This window comes from Trachypithecus francoisi, unplaced genomic scaffold (assembly GCF_009764315.1).
Source record: "Trachypithecus francoisi isolate TF-2019V2 unplaced genomic scaffold, Tfra_2.0 Contig01461, whole genome shotgun sequence".
Classification (NCBI taxonomy): Eukaryota; Metazoa; Chordata; class Mammalia; order Primates; family Cercopithecidae; genus Trachypithecus; species Trachypithecus francoisi.
In genome coordinates, this window is record NW_022681433.1 from 19268984 (window position 1) to 19286688 (window position 17705).

General features: G+C 43.4%; 1 protein-coding gene across 3 annotated transcripts in view; it reads left to right on the forward strand.

Annotated features, from left to right (window-relative positions):
* The window catches only part of SACS (sacsin molecular chaperone), a 128538-nt gene that overhangs the window by 22748 nt on the left and 88085 nt on the right, over positions 1-17705 (forward strand). Inside the window, exon 1 of one of the 3 annotated variants that reach the window (XM_033237178.1) lies at positions 11790-11944. The exons of 1 other annotated variant lie outside the window; for it this stretch is intronic. The gene's annotated coding sequence lies outside the window, so the exon portion shown is untranslated. Of the gene's footprint in view, positions 1-11789; positions 11945-17705 lie in introns of those variants that run through there. One more of the 3 variants, XM_033237208.1, reaches the window with a different exon arrangement.

Consider the following 17705-nt stretch of genomic DNA (forward strand, 5'->3'; position numbering starts at 1 on the left):
AAACTATTAAGAGTTTCCTTCCTCACCACTCATTCTGGCTTCCCGTATTAGTCTGTTTTCACACTGCTGATAAAGACATACCTGAGACTGGGAAGAAGAAGAGGTTTAGTGGACTTACAGTTCCACGTGGCTGGGGAGGCCTCAGAATCATGGTGGGAGGGAAGGAGGAGAAGGCTGCATCGTACGCGACAGCAACAAGCAAAGAGAGAGAGCTTGTGCAGGGAAACTCCCCTTTTAAAAACCATCAGATCTCATGAGAGTTATTCACTACCATGAGAACTGCACAGGAAAGAGCAGTCCCCATGATGCGATTACCTCCCCCTGGGTCCCTCTCACAACACGTGGGAATTGTGGGAGATACACTTGAAGATGAGCGTTAGGTGGGTGTACAGCCACACCATACCAGGTCTCCTTGTTTTTAGCCAGCACCTCAACAATTGGGGTCCTTTACTCCATTGGGTTACTCACACCTTCATTTTTGAGAGATCTGAGCCTGCATGTATAGGGTACGGGGTCTTTCATTAGTCTTTACTGCCTTGCAACACAAGAGGAGATGGTGACTTTAGGTATCATTAGGTCCTGTTTTAGTTAGGGTTTTCCAGAGGGCAGAACTGGTAAGAAATATAGAGAGAGAGATATGAAAAGGAATTTATTAGAGGGAATGGGCTCACTTGATTATGGAGGCTGAGAAGTCTCATGCTAGGCTGGCTGCAGGCTGGAGACCCAGGGAAGCTGGTAGGGTGGCTCAGTCTGAGTCTGAAGGCCTCAGAATCAGGGAGGCCACAGGCCTGAGTGCTCAGGGGCCCGCTGGTGTGAGTCCTGGAGTCTAACGGCTGGAAAACCTGGAGTTCTGATATCCAAGGGCCGGAGAAGAATGGCATCTTTACTGTAGAAGAGAGAGCAAGCATTCGTCCTTCCTCTGCCTTTGTGTTCCATCTGGGTCTTCCGCCAGTTGGAAGGTACCCACCATATTGAGGGCCACGCCATCTTCCTCCGGAAACACCCTCCCAGACCCAGCTGGGACAGCCCAATCATCCTCATCAAGTGCCAGACCACCTGGATTTCCCTGTCAGCAGAAGAGGGATGTGTGCAGTGCCTACGACACCTTGAGAATAAATAATGTTTTCCCAGCTGTCTGGGTACCCTTCATCTAGCAAAGTTAACACTCCAAAGCAACCATCGATCTCCCTGATGCCCCATTCTCTCCACAGCAGGGATGCTATTTTCCTTTGAAAACTGGAGGCAAAGAAAGGAAAGAGATCTAATTTCTCCATTTCTTGCAGTGGATGGTCTGTAGCTGCTACTTCTATTTTGAACCTGATATATTGAGAAGCAAACATTTAGGCACGTTACTGAATGTTGCAAAGAAAACAGCTTGAATAATGGAAAGAAGAATATAAACTTCCCAAGTAAAAAATGCTTGGGGGAAGAAAAACGAGGAGTGTATTGGAAAAGACAGAACTTGAAGTGGAAAGCAACAACAAAAAGACAAAATGCGCAGCTCGCCCCTAGCAGAGCTGCTGGCTCACCTTCCGCGGCTTGCATTCTGAAGCCCCTGCAGCCGCCCCCTATTACAATTCAGTATCGTCAATGCTCATTCGCTCAGCTGTAGGCTTCAGGGACCCTTGGTCATCCTTGATTCCTCTCCTTACCTTATTCAATCTCTCAGTACAATTTATTAAAATACACACCAAAGCTGTCTGCTTCTCACCATCCTCATGTCTACAACTCCAGTTGAAATCACTATTATTTCTCACCTGAAATGATTCCAGTGCCATCTGGCTGGACTTCCTCTCTTTCCTCTTGCCCTACTCAAAGAGAAGCCAAAGTGATCTTTCTTAAATGTAAATCAGACCCAGTGCTTTCCAGGACAATTGTAATAAAGAGCTGTCATTTCCCGTGCCAAATGCCTCTGTAATCTGGCTCCTGCCTGCCTCCATCACTCACCTCCCTCCACTCACTTCTCTCCTCACTAGGCTGTAGTCATAACCTTATGTTCCTTGAACACTCTGTTCTTTCCCATCTCAGGGCCTTTGCACATGATATTTCTTCTCCTTTGGAAAGTTCTTCTTTGGCAGAGATTTACCCACTTGCCTCTATCTCCGCACTAACATCTCATGGTCCAGGTCTCATTATTATGTAAACTCTCCAAGGGCAGAAATATTCACTGCTGTATTCCCGGTACCCAGTAAAAGTTTGCCATGTATAGACAATCAAAAAGTACTTGTTGAATTTATTGAATAAGCTAAAGTATCATCTCCTTGGAGAAACCTCTCTGAGCATCCTAGCTAAAGAGCTCCCCCACCCCAGACATTATCATAACCTGTTTCAGTCTCTGCGTGGAAGTTACAATCACTGGAATCATTTATTTATTATTTATGTATATCTATTATCAACCGCCCCCAAAACTAAAATAGGTTCAGATAATTTATACCAAAGATATGTTGTGTCAGTGGGATAAACTCACTTACTACAAGAAAATAAACATTAAAATGAAAATTCAAATGCCAAATCCAAACTGCAGAGTATTATATAAGATATAAAGCTAAATAAATTATCTTAGAATGGTCAAGTAAATGATAGGAAAAAAATTGAGATAATATTAATATCAAACAAGGTTGAATTTAAGGCAGGAGCTGTTAATTGAGGCAAAGAGGGACACAAATAATAGTAGTAGGAAAATTTAATTGACCACTGTCAACCATGACAGAGCAAATAGGCTAAAATTAAGAGCATGGAGGATCTGAATAATATAATGAATAAGGTCGATGTAAGAGTTATACACTGAACTTCATTATAATAGAGAATGCACAACCTCTTAATTAGACCCATGGTACAATAATATATCATTAAGGACACAAAGAAAATCATAAGTTAACAAAAATTGGAAAAATATAACCTATAATGTCAGACCACATATTTTCAACATAAATAGAATCAGAATGAATATTAACCACTTGGAAATGACAAAATTCTTTTTAAACCACGTATGGCTCGGAGAAAAAAAACAAAACCCAAATTAATGTATATCTAAATAAAAATGATAATAAGAACACTGCATATTAAAGCAGAATAATTGGTTAAAGGGGTGCTCAGAGGAGCTTGCATGACCTTTGTCACATATTTATTTAAAAATAAAGAAATAAAAATGAATGGATAAAGCATTCAGCTCAAAACGTTAGGGAAAGAAAAACAAAAGACGTCAAACGGAACAGAAGGAATAAAGTTAACTGCAGAAATAAATTACAAAACAGAAAAAGGCATCGACAAATCCAGTAACTAGTTCTCTGAAAAACAACACAGATAAACCTGTAGTTGGTAATCAAGAAAACAGGAGAGAAAACGCAAGTTTTCTTATATAGTTAGAAGTAAACCAAGGGTGGCCAGGTGCGGTGGTTCATGCATGTCATTCCAGCACTTTGGGAGGCCTAGGCAGGCAGATCACTTGAGGTCAGGAGTCAGAGAGCAGCCTGGCCAATATGGTGAAACCCCGTCTCTACTAAAAATACAATATTGAAAAATCCAACTTGTGTGACTTCAGACCTAGCTAAGAATTGAGTAAAAAACGTTTATTATCATATGGTGCTTAAATCTGGGAGCGGCTCCATGAGCAGCCAACCAGTGTGATGAGGGACATCTATCAGCTGAGCGAGAGGCCTGGAGTGAGCCCTCTGACTGTGCCACCCTTCAGCTGGCTGTGACTTGGCTCCTGTCACGCTGGCTGTGTCATGCTGAGCGGCAGAGCCCTCAACCAGAGCTTGAACACCCAACTTAAAGCAGGGGGCAGTAAGGTCCCCAGGATGGGGAAAGAAACAGGGATAGCCCAAAGCACCCATTAGAGAAGAGCATGAGGCCGTGTGCTGGGAAATGCCACAGCGTTCGAATCTCCAGGAGGCGGTGATAGTGGCTCGTTTTGCTGGATGCGGTGTGCACAGACTGGGACCAGGGCTCTGGCTCTGCCAGTCACTCTGTGCACCCTGGAAAATTTGTGAACATTCCTGACTGAGCAGAGCAGGGGGCACCCCATCAGCTGTGAGGTAGCAGTGGAGCTGGGTCTGCACGGTGGGTGACGTTGGTTTCACCTCGTGAAGTCGCATGGGGTAAGAATGGAAGCACCTCCAAAGCCTAAATAAGGCTCCAACTAGGTAGCAATTGGCAGTTTCTGTGCTCTGAGACTCCTCCTTTCTGACCGAGGCCAGCACCTGAGAAGGCAGCCATGCAGAGCGCTCCAGGCAGGCCGGCCTGGCCTGAAACTCCCACCCGCTCTGAACCTAAGGCTCTTTCCGTGAACCCAGGCTACCAGCCTTGGTACTTGGCAAACATAGGCATCTTCACCACTTCATACTCCATTTGGTCTTGTCTTTCCTCCTTACCAACAGACTATATGTGTGTTGTTTTCTCCTTGGCTTTCCTTATCCTAGGGTAAGAGGCCTGACTGGCCGTCAGACTCAGTTCTCGTCTGGTGCATGGCAGCAGCTCCACACCCAGGCTTTGTCCAGAGTGAAGGCACCCGATTTTTAAAATTTTGTTTGTTTGTTTGTTTTTGTTTTGTTTCTGAGACACAGTCTCGCTCTGTCGCTCAGGCTAGAGTGCAATGGAGCCACCTCGGCTCACTGCAGTCTCACCTCCAGGTTCAAGCACATCTCCTGCCTCAGCCGCCCAAGTAGCTGGGATTACAGTCTGCCCACCACCATGTCCGGCTTTTTTTTTTTTTTTTTTGAGAAGGAGTTTCGCTCTTGCTGTGCAGGCTAGAGTGCAATGCAATGGTGCGATTTTGGCTCACCGCAACTTCCACCTCCTGGGTTCAAGCAGTTCTCCTGTCTCAGTCTCCTGAGTAGCTGGGATTACAGGCATGTGCCACAATACCTGGCTAATTTTATATTTATAGTAGAGATGGGGTTTCTCCATGTGGGTCAGACTGGTCTCGAACTCCTGACCTCAGGTGATCCACCCGCCTGAGCCTCTCAAAGTGCTGGGATTACAGGCATGAGCCACCGTACCGGGCCCTAATTTTTGTATTTTTAGTAGAGACAGAGTTTCACCATGTTGGCCAGGCAAGTCTCCAACTTCTGACCTCAGGTGATCCACCTGCCTTGGTCTCTCAAAGTGCTGGGATTACAGGCGTGAGCCACTGTGCCCGGTCAAAAAGTTTTTATTTTAAATAACTTTTTTTTCACAAAAATAATATAAAGACCATGAAAGATTTTGCTATACCATGATCTTACCATCTTAAAGTAGCTATTTTGGTGACTTGGAGTTAATTCCCAGGTTCTTTGCACATGCACATATATACTACATAATCATAACCATGGCGCATTTACTTCATGCATTCTATTCCCCAGTTAACATAGAAGTACTCTTTATGTTTCTGTCAGGTCCGGCTTTATGAAGCCACAGAGGATCCCATGCCCAGAAGGGATTAACAATGCCTGGTTTAATGCTCCACTGTCAACATCTCAAAATTCTTAGTAATTTTCAACAAAGCACCCAGTATTTTTATTTGGCAGTAGGACCTGAAAATAATGTAGCTGGTCCTAGTTTCTATTTTTTTTTATTTTTATAAACCATCAGATCTAGTGAGAAGTCGCTATCACGAGAACAGCAGCATGCGGGTAACTGCCCTCATGATTCAATTACCTCCCATCGGGTCCCTCCCATGATACGCAGGGATTATGGGAACGACAATTCAAGATAAGATTTGGGTGGAGATGCAGACAAACCATATTATTCACATGCATTGAGACTCTGTTGCTTAGTGTAGTCACCTTCATCCGTTATGTTAGCTAGAGCTTCTGGAGAACCTGTTGAAGTTTCTCCATTAGCACGTGCTGCTTCACCTTGCACTTTTATGTTATGGAAATGGCTTCTTTCTTCAAACCTCATGAACCAACCGCTGGTAGCTTCAAACTGTTCTGCAACATCTTTACTTTCTCAGCCTTCACAGAATTCAGGAGAATCAGGGCCTTTTTCTGTGTTGGGCTTTGGCTTAAGGGAATGTTGTAGCTGGTTTGATCTTCTGTTCAGACCACGAAAACTTTCTTCATATAAATTGAAAGACTGTTTCACTTTCTTATGATTCACGTGTTCACTGGAGTAACACTTAATTTCCTTCAAGAACTTTTCCTTTGCATTCATTATTTGGCTGTTTGGAGTTCAAAGGCCTAGCTTTTGACCCATCTAGTATTTGACATGCCATGCACATTAAGCTTAACCATTTCTAGCTTTTTAAAAGATGATTTTAACTCTGATTATAGACTCAGGAGGTACATGTGCAGGTTTGTTACATAGGTACATTGCATGATGCTGAGGTTTGGGATACAAATGATCCCATTATCCAGGTAGTGAGCATAGTACCGAATAGCTAGTTTTTCAGCCCTTGGCCCCCTCCCCTAGTCTTTCATCTAGCGGTTCCCAGTGTCTTCATCCCCCCATCTTTATGTCCATGGTACGTACCAATGCTTAGCCCCCACTTGTAAGTGAGAACATAGAGTATTTGTTTTTTTGTTCCTGCATTAATTCACTTGGAATAACGGCCTGCAGTTGCTTCCATTTCATTCTTCTTTATGGCTGTGTATTATTCCATGGTACATGTACCACTTTTTTTCATCTCATCACCTATTGACGGACATCTAAGTTGATTCTACGTCTTTGATACTGTGAATACTGCTGTGATGACCATACAAGTGTATGAGTCTTTTTCGTAGGACAATTTATTTTCCTTTGCGTGTATATACGCAGTAATAGGCTTGCTGAATTGAATGATAATTCTGTTTTTGGTTCTTTGAGAACTCTCCAACTGCTTTCCATAATTGCTGAACTAATTTACATTCCCACCAACAGTATATAAGTGTTCCCTTTTCACTGCAGCCTCCCCAACATCTATTATTTTCCGGCTTTTTAACAATAGCCATTCTGATTGTGCAAGATGCTGTCTCATTGTGGTTTTGATTTGCATTTCTCTGATGATTACTGATGATGAACACTTTTCATTCATTTTTAGCTTTTGATTTAAAGTGAGAGATATGTGATTATTTCTTTCACTTGTACACTTAGAGGCCAATGTAGTGTTATTCATGGGCATAATTTCAATATTGTTGTGTCTTAGGGAATAGGGAAGCTGGGAAGCCTGGATGGGAGTGAGAGAGAGAGGCGGGGGGGGGGGTGGGGAGAGAGAGAGAAGAGGGGGAGAGAGAGAGAGAGAAAAACAGGGAACAGCCGGTCATTGGAGCAGTCAGAACACACATTTGTCAATTAAATTCACTGTCTTTTATGGGTGCCACTTGTGGAGCCCCAAGACAATTACGATAGCAACATCAAAGATCACTGATCACAGATCACCATAACAGATATGATAATAATCAGAGCTTGAAACATTGTGAGAATTACCAAAATGTGACACAGAAACGCAAAGTAAGCACGTGCTGTTGGAAAAATGGCTCCAATAGTCTTACTCGAGGCAGGGTTGCCATGAACCTTCAATTTATAAAAAACATAGAATCTGCATTGTGCAATAAAGTGAAATGCAATAGAACAAGGTATGCTTCTATTCCCATTTCACAGATGAGGAAACTGAAGGTCCAAAATCATGTGACCTTCTCGGAGAGTTCCTGGTTTGTAGAGATTTAATCTCTATCATCCCTGACAAGAGCAATTGTTACGATTGAGCATGGTGGCATGATGTGCCAGTGAGCTAGAAAAACCCGTGATACTCGTCAGGGTTCTCTAGAGGGACAGAATTAATAGGATGGATGTATATATAAAAGGGAACTTATTAAGGAGTATTGACTCACACGATCGCAAAGTGAGGTCCCACAATAGGCCGTTTGCGGCCGGGTGCAGTGGCTCACGCCTGTAATCCCAGCACTTTGGGAGGCCAAGGCGGACGGATCACAAGGTCAGGAGATCGAGACCATCCTGGCTAACACGGTGAAACCCCATCTCTACTAAAAATATAAAATAATTAACTGGGCATGGTGGCGGGCGCCTGTAGTCCCAGCCACTTGGGAGGCTGAGGCAGGAGAATGGCATGAACCTGGGAGGCGGAGCTTGCAGTGAGCCGAGATCATGCCACTGTACTCCAGCCTGGACAACAGAGTGAGACTCTGACTCAAAAACAAAAAACAAAACAAAAAAAAAACCAGGCCATTTGCAAGCTGAGGAGCAAGGAAGCCAGTCTGTGGCCAAAGGTCCAAGAGTCCCAAAGCTGAAGAACTTGGGGTCCAATATTCATGGGTAGGAAGCATTCAGCACAGGAGAAAGATGTAGGCTAGAAGACTAAGCCAGTCTAATCCTTCCACATTCCTCTGCCTGCTTTTATCCTAGCTGTGCTGGCAGCTTATTAGACTGTGCCCACCCAGATTGAGGGTGGGTCTGCCTCTGCCACTGACTCAAATGTTAATCTCCTTTGGCAACAGCCTCACACACACACCCAGGAACAATACCTTGCAGCCTTCAATCCAGTCAAGTTGACACTCAATATTAACCATCACAGAAACAGAAGCTAAGACTCCAAAACTATGACTGGATGCTGAGACTTAAGCTTGTATCATCCAGGTTGAGCTGCTAACCTTTCTGAGTTGATAAAAGCTGACCTTCATACAGCTTTCAGGAAGAGGCTAAGAAAGCCACGTGGTCTCCAGGCCACATGTGAACAGAGCTTTGGCCACGTGATGTGGCTGGAATGAAAGGCTGGCATGGTGGGAGCAGCAGCTGGGAGGATCCAGAAGGAGCCAGCATGTTGCAGCAGCTCTTTGAAACCTCTGGACAAGTGGCAGAGACTCGTCCTCTGGCTGCACTTTTATGGTTCTGGACAGCCGTGGCACTGGGTCATGCTTTCTCATGTTCTAGGCTCAGTTTAGGGTAAGATGGAGACATTGTCTTAGGGTTCCCCAGAGAAACAGAACCAAAAATATTTATAGATATGGAAGAAGGGATTTATTATGGAAATTGACTCATGTGCTTGTGGAAGCCAATAAGTCCTCTGATCTGCCATCTGCAAGCTGGAGAACCAGGAAAGCTGTTGGTGTGATTCAGTCTGAGTCTGATGGCCTGAGAACCAGGCAAGCTAATGGTGGTGTAAATCCTAGTACAAGGCCAAAGGCCTGACAATGAGGTGGGGTGCTGGTGTAACTCCTGGAGTCTGAAGCTCTGAGACCCAGGAACTCTGATGTCTAAGGTAGGAAAAGATGGGATGTACCAGCTCAAGGAGAGACAGGGAGAGAATTTGTCCTTCCTCTGACTTTTGGTTCTATCTGGGCCTTCATGAGGGATGATGTCCGTCTGATCTTTACCCAGTCTAGTAATTCAGACGCTAGTCTCTTTGGCAGACACCCTCACAGACACACCCCGAGAGGATGCTTTACCAGCTACCTGGGCATTGCTTAGCCCAGTCAAGTTGACACCTACAGTTAACCATCACAGACATATTGACCTCTGACCTGGATATGTTAATGGTCGATCTTTGCCCAGAATGTGGAAGGTCTGTGGTTCGTGAATTATCCAGAAATCTTTGCTTTCTTAAATTTTTAGGACAAAGTCTAAATCTTCTGACAACATTTCAGTAGCATAAATGGTACCATGAGTGTAACTAAACTCATGAGGTTTATTGCATGTGCCATCATCTCTGGACAGTGGCAGAGTGAAGGGCTTGCAATGCACATGAAATCACCTTCTGAATGTGTAGAAAGCCACATATAAACACCTGCAATGTGTTGTGACAGTAACTAGGTGTATCATAGGCCGTGCTCACAGGGGTATTTAAGCTTTGATTTCTACATTGCACCACTATTTTTTTGTCTTTTTTTTTTTTTTTTAATTTTAGAGATGGGGGCTCACTCTGTCCCCCAGGCTGGAGTGCAGTGGTGTAGTCATAGCTCACTGTAACTTTAAACTCCTGGGCTCAAGTGATCCTCCCACCTCAGTCTCCCGAGTAGCTAGGACTGCAGGCATGCACCACCAATGCCTGCTGAATTTTTTAATTTTTGTAGAGATTAAGTCTTGCTACGTTTGTTTGTTTTTGTTTTTTTGAGACAGAGTATCACACTGTTGTTCAGGTTGGAGAGCAGTGGCGTGATCTCAGCTCACTGCAACCTCTGCCTCCCAGGTGCAAGCAATTCTCCTGCCTTAGCCTCCCAAGTATCTGAGATTACAGGTGCACACACCACACCCAGCTAATTTTTGTATTTTTAGTAGAGACGGGGATTCATCATGTTGGCCAGGCTGGTCTTGAACTCCTGGCTGCAAGTGATCCACCCACCTTGGCCTCCCAAAGTGTTGGAATTAGAGGCGTGAGCCACTACACCCAGCCTGAGGTCTTGCTATGTTGCTCAGGCTCGTCTCAAACTCCCGGCCTCAAGCAATCTTCCTTCCTCAGCCTCCCGAGTTGCTAGGATTACAGGCATGTTCCAGCATACCTAGCTAAGCGACACTATTTCTGAATAACCAATATTTCACAGGATACCTTTATTTAGTGTGAGTACGTAGGCAAAATGGTCTAACCTTTCTGAAAACTATATATACATACACACGCACACACACGCATATATATAGTTTTTATATATGTCATTATTTATAACTTTTCCCATGGGGGGTGTAATGGTTTACAGTTGTGAGTAGAAGAGCCTGCTAGGGGAGCAACACACTGGGTATTCACCGTTTAGTCCACAGTGTCTAGCTGATGCCAGGAACACAGCAAGTGCTCCATATTTGTGTGCTGAATTAAACTGATGACAACTGAACCACATTAGTTCAGCCTCAGAGAGGCAGGCTCACTCCACGGGCGCAAGTCAGTGAGGGCCTGTTGGTCCACACGGCACTACGGTGAGAACCCAATGAAAAGGCCCCACAAGACACCATTTCTCCCCAATAGAAACTTGCTTTGTTTGTGATTATTCGGTCCTTTTGTTAGAACAGGAGGTTTCCCTTCTATCTCCCAGGAAATAATAATATGTGCACAAATCTGTGAGTCTAGGATGTGAAGGAGACACCATTAGACGTGGCATCTTCTGGGTCAGACCAGTGCAGGGCCAGGTACAAGAAGCAGGGGCTCTCCTTCTCAGGTTGGTGCTGACATTTGGGGCTTGCTTTGGTCTTCTCCCAGGAGAGATCATTTGAGCCTTTTCAGGTCTGGAGTTGTTTGAACTGACTTAAGAGGAATTTTCCGCAGAAGCGAAGCAATAAGAAGCTTCCAAGCTCCAGTATTTCCAAATAAGCCCAAATTCTAGATTTCTATGGATAAAGTAGGCAGTTCTACTAGGAGACTATCATGAGGAATATGATGTACCCAGGCCAGTGGCAGGACAGCCGTGTGCCGAAATGAAATAAATGCTGGTGGTATTTCACATCCCTCACCAGAGGAAGCCAGAAAATAACAGTTACAATATTTTTTATTATTCAAGTGAGACTAGCAATTTCAACTTAGAACAGGATCAATTGTCTAGCATTTCACCGTTTACAACACATTTTGAGTGAATGCTTTTTTTTTTTTTTTAACCATTGGAACCTCATATGCCACTTCAAATAACATACAAAAAGCAGATTGTGAGCTACAACATTACCAGGCCACAGGTCTTCATTTCCTGTGAGGAACTCGAGACCCACGTGTGACTTGTCTAAGGTGGCACAGCTGGTGTTTAACAGAGCCAGTCTTCTGTTAGCGATACGTACTGCTAAAAATTAGCCTTTGCAAGCAAACAGAACAAAAACGTGTGGTTGGCTGTCACCCCCACACTGAACGACAAGGCTGCACTTGCAGCATTACTGACACCTAGGGTTGATGACAGTCCTGTCTCTTTAAGAAGAAAAAAAAGGCTTCTGGGTAGGGGGAGCAACTGACTGCGGCAGGAGCCGCCTGGACCCAGTGCGGCTGCAGGACAGTCACGCTGGGACCTGCTGATGGCACTGGAGGAAAACAAAGACCGAGAGACCCTGATGCCCACAGCCCCCAGTAAGTCCGAGATTCCAGCTGGGTGGCCAGCGAGAAGGGCAGCTGCAGGAGCAGTGTGGGGATGGGCGGGCTCCATGGTGTGGTTGGCCTTGGGTCCTCTGAGTCTTGGGAAACCAGGGCTCGGCCACTGCAGCTGCTGGGGGAGGTAAGGGGCCACTTTCCTTAACAAACCGGCCTTCGGAGAGGACAGAGACGAGAGGGCCTTCAGCGTGCTCTGCAGCTGTGAGTAATGAGCTCTTCTGAAAATGTAGTTTGGGTTGACTGCTTGTGAATTTGTGGGTGAAGAGCGGCTGCAGGGTGACTAGAGAAATCTGCCGCGGTCAAGATGCTGGACTAGCCGCTTTGTCATTTTAATTTCCACCGGAATTGCCATGCACTGCCACAATGGAGCTGTGGCAGTAACACAGTGTGGGGTCCAGAGTCTTGCTGAACAATAAGATGGGATTCTCAAAGTAGCTTACAGTTAATTTGTAAAAGTGCTCTCACTTTAAACAGCATGCCTTCAAACAATGCCATATGTTATGGTTATCTTATATAATATTTGAAAATCCTGCTTTTCGTTAAAAATATTTCACATATTTCATTTTATTCTAGTAAGTGATCATTAGATTCTTTGAAAGAGTATTCCAGCTTTAGCAACAAAACCTCTCTCTCGCTGTCTTTTTTTATTCCTTAAAACAAGGTCAATACCTCAGAGAAGAGGACTGGGTTTGTTTCTGTTATAACATATCAATCGTTTTGGCTTTAATTTTATTCTCTCTGCCTCTGAAGATGGATAAAAGCCCATTCCACTTAAAAGGCAGAAGCCAGCTGGAATCCATGTGCTTAAAGCGCAAGCTGCCCGGAAGTTATTTTGAAGGGGAACTCTTCATTTCGCCATCAGTGCAGATAAAGGTAATTGATTCACAGGTCATGGATTAAAATAATAAGAAGAAGAATTGACACTTAATCCCATTTTATTTGTCACATGACAAGTGGATTTGCCATATTGTTTTTCTTAAGCTGCCCATGGATAACCAGATTCATTCTAGGTTAATGCAGGGTCATCATGGCCCAATAGTTTTACTTCGGACCATCCAAACTGCCTTCCCTAATCTTGCCCTGAAGCCTCACTTTGGGCTGTGACAACGATCCGCGTTTCCTTTCCTCTCTCCTCCTGAGCCTCCCTTTCATCCTTTCTTCACCTTCCTAGGCTGTCCGGGCAATTTTTTCTTTCTTTTCTCTTTGGATCTTAAAGACTCCTTCAGTCTCTTTCAAACAAAGCAAGCCAGATTTTCCACATACCCTATTTTCCTTATATCTTACTTGAACTTTTCCATGATTAAGTATTTTCTATTCCTCACATAATAGGAAGAAAAGTCCAATTGTAGAACTTGAAGACCAAGGTTTGCTTACATCCGAAGCATCTCAGGAACTATTGCTTTACGCTGGATTTGCTCCCAGAAGCCCGGGGTTCCAATCTCAGCTCTACCACATCCTCCCTGCAGCCCCTGACAATCCACGTGACTTCTGCGAACCTCAGTTCCCTCCTGTGATGCAGTTATTCACTTAACGGTCACAGGGTTGAAACCAGGTGATGTGTGTGAAGGTGCTAGCAGGGTTCTTCACACAGTGTCACTATTTAGTAAGAGTTTTGTCATTTTCTCACTCTACCTAACCATCCATCCATGGTGAAGCATGCTAAAGGGATTCATGTGCCATTTCCCTAAAGGAATACATTTTGAAATGAACTTTCGGCTGAGTGCATCTGAATGAGTTCTGATCAGTACAAAATACATATTCAGTTCTTGCTATACATGAAACACTAAGCCATCTTGTCTATAAAAGGAATGCTGATGTTTCCATGTTGCCATAGGAGTATTCCTTGGAAGAGGGAAGGGCAATTCCCTTTGTACAACTCTTCCTAAATCCTGTATGACAGCAGCAGTGATGATGATGTTGACTGCTCCCACCATGAGCCTACATGAGGACTGCTAAATGTGATTGATGCGAAGGATGCCAAATTGGAAGTCAGGACAATTCCCATTGCTATTCTGATCTTGGACAGCGTAGGTGGAAATTTGCTCTTTGCACTGTCAATCCTGTTACTATTTTAATTTCTACTTTATATGTCTTTATCCTGCCGTCTTTCCTTTCCTTAACTCTACACTTAGGATATGTGTCAGTTTTTTGTTTTTTTTTTTTTGAGACGGAGTCTCGCTGTCTCACCCAGGCTGGAGTGCAGTGGCGCCATCTCGGCTCACTGCAAGCTCTGCCTCCCGGGTTCACACCATTCTCCTGCCTCAGCCTCCCGAGTAGCTGGGACCACAGGCGCCCGCCACCACGCCCAACTAATTGTTTGTATTTTTAGTAGAGACGGGGTTTCACCGTGTTAGCCAGGATGTGTCAGATTTTAACGTCTAGGATGAGGCCGTTTCACCCCTACCTAAGGGGGAACATAGCGAAGCTGGGAAAAGCACTGGATTGGGGACCAAAGGTGTGGCTCTAGCCCTGCTTTGGCTTCTCTTTGTGCTAATTAGAAAGCCTCTAAAGTAAGAGACATAGAATAATCTTTCGATTTCCTTCAGGTTCTGGCTACATGATTCAGATATCTCTCTTTGGGGTAGCCTCAGTTTATAACAATTATTTGATCAAATTAAACACTTTTGTCTCATTGATTCTTACAATAACCTTATGAAACAGGTAGCCGCATTTTGCAGATTACAAAATGTAACCTTAAGAGAGAGTAGAACCCCAAGTATTTCTTAGTAGTAAAAGGAGAGACTGACTAGATGGTAAGACTGGATTCTCTTGGTGAGCATCAGGGAGTTCTCAGACTGAACTCTGAGCTCTGTTCCTACCATGGTATCCCCCTCAGGGCACTTCGAGTTGATGATGATGTGAAACCCAAGGTGCCACGCTGGTTCAGGGTTTTGTCAGGAGAGATCTATGGTCCAGTTATAATAACCTTACATCCAGACAAATATTTGTTGTAAATGTTCTGCTCGAGATTACACCAGGAGTCTGTCATCTAGGGCAGAAAATGAGGGCTCTACAGTCCACATAGCCTTTTAATGTGTTCTGAAATGACACTTAAAAATAAATCAAAGCCACCCTAATATAATTATTGATGATAATTTAAATTTTATAAACCTCCCTACCTCATTAAAGTACTAAGTGCTAGAAAGGAGTATTTGAATTTTATACGTATCTAGAATTTGTGCACGTTTTCCCATAGTAATAGTTTAGCCTTTTTCCTTGTTTTTAATGCAATGATAAATTTAACCATTTAAAAAACCCTAATAGGATTACAAGATAAAATACACTAAATATTGCATAAGACATAGACATACTAAAAAATAATTCACGGTTTATCTGAAACTCAAACTTAAAGTGTATATGCTTATATTTATGGTTTTTATTTGCTAAATTTGGCAACATGAAATAAACAGAGCTTTGATCAATGATAGCTACTTAGAGCCTAAGGAGATTAGTTTGTTAGGTCTTTAAGCTTCAAACATAAATTACAACCAATCTTTATGAATTTTCTGTCAATTATACCAAATATCCCTTTAGTTTATTTATTTATTTATTATTTATTTAGAGATGTTGTCTAACTCTGTCACCCAGGCTGGAGTGCAGTGGTGCAATCTCAGCTCACTGCAACCTCTCAGCTCACTGCAACCTCCACTTCCCTGGTTTGTGATTCTCCTGCCTCAGCCTCCCTAGTGGCTGGGATTATAAGTGCCTGCTACCGTGCCTGGCTAATTTTTGTATTTTTAGTGGAGACAGGGTTTCACCATGTTGCCCAGGCTGGTCTTAAACTCCTGATCTCCAGTGATCTGCCCACCTCAGCCTTACAAAGTGCTGGGATTACAGGCCTGAGCCCAGCCAATATTATTTATTAAACGTTTATGCTAAGTGACCATCCAGAGACAATCCTGATTATGAAGAACAGATCTATGTTCAATTTACCGTCATATTCCTGAGAGTCCCTGCTAAGAATAATAATAAAAAGTACCCAAGATTTTAATGTATTCGGAGTAAGATATACTGGGTTTTGGAACCTGGCTCCACATCATACTAGTTCTGACACTTAACCTCCTGTAGCCTAAGCTTCCTCCTCCTTAAATGGGATTCATGATAGGTTAAAAATCCCTACCTCGGGCTGGGCCAAGCGCAGTGGTTCACACCTGTAATCCCAGCACTTTGGGAGGCCGAGGCCGGCAGATCATGAAGTCAGGAGATCGAGACCATCCTGGCTAACACGGTGAAACCCCATCTCTACTAAAAATACAAAAAAATTAGCCAGGTGTGGTGGTGGCGCCTGTAGTCCCAGGTACTCGGGAGGCTGAGGCAGGAGAATGGTGTGAACCCGGGAGGCGGAGCTTGCAGTGAGCTGAGATGGTGCCACTCACTCCAGCCTGGGTGACAGAGCGAGACTCCGTCTCAAAAAAAAAAAAAAAAAAAAAATCCCTACCTCAATGACTGAATAACAGTTTAGTGAGCCTCTGCCATGATTTTACATGGTCAATCCTCCCCAAAGAGGTACTTTTTAAAGAAATAATTGAATATTATTTTTCCCTTCAAAAAGTCATATATTATTAGATAATATCAATTAAGATATTATCATGTATTGAAACGACACTTAAAAATAAAATATATTTTAGTCATATAATCTATTTTTAAAATTTCATTTAATAGCTTTATTGAGATATTCACGTACCATATGATTCTCTCATACGTGATGTTATTTTTATGTAAAATGGTATATTTTAGGGTAAATTGAGCTTTTGAAGGTAAATCTAAGACTCTGGGACCTTCTATTTCAGTGCCAGCCCCCTAGCCTCCTGCCTCCCACAATCAGCTCGGCCTGTTGACAAGCTAGAATCTGAGGCTAGATAAACTACATACAAAATATGTGTAGTTTTATTATCTGTAAATTGGCCAAAGTGACTAAATTATTCAATCTTTATTGAATACTTTCTGTATGCATAAACCTAAGTAGGAGAGTCAAAGGTGAATAAGATATTCTCAAGGAACTTTCAGCAAAGCAGACCAGAAAGATTTGTATGACACAGAAGGGATTTGGAGGACTGGAGGAATAATTTATATATTTTTCTTATTGAAATACAGTGTCTTTTCTGTTGTACATTTTACATCAAAATCTTTAATTACACACACATCAAAGATCAGTAGCACTCACCTTTAGCTTCACCTTTTGTGCTCTAGAAACTATTTTACGAAAATATTCAATTTAAGGTCGGGGAGTGGCTGTGGTGACCCCCGACCTTTCCTGCAGCACCCTGTGCCAACACAGGTCTTCATTAATGTCATCCAAAATGCTTGCTGTGCCTTACATTTTCAGGTCTATTGATTTATAGCGTGAATTCATCCGACTTTTCCATTTTGCAAAGGTTCTATTTTTAAACCAATTTAGTCTTTGCTGACTCATCCTTTCTCCCGAAGTTAGGAGAGTGAGATGATTACTTCGCTGTTAATTCCCATGAAGGCGTTCTGTGGGCCTGAAGTCGCTGCATTTGGCTCCTTGTTTCTGTAATGTTAGGGGCTTTCAAGGGTCAGCCTTCACCATATCCCAGAGGATTTAGCCATGTATGAATTTGGTCGGACCAAAAGGATGAATTTTTCATTCCCATCTTCAGATGAACATGGACCCCATTCTTAGGAGATCACCAAAGGCAATTCTGCCTCTATTCCTTTCTCAAAGAGCATTTCTAGGGAAACTCAAGCTATTTTGCCAGGTGCAGCTGCAGAGGCGTGT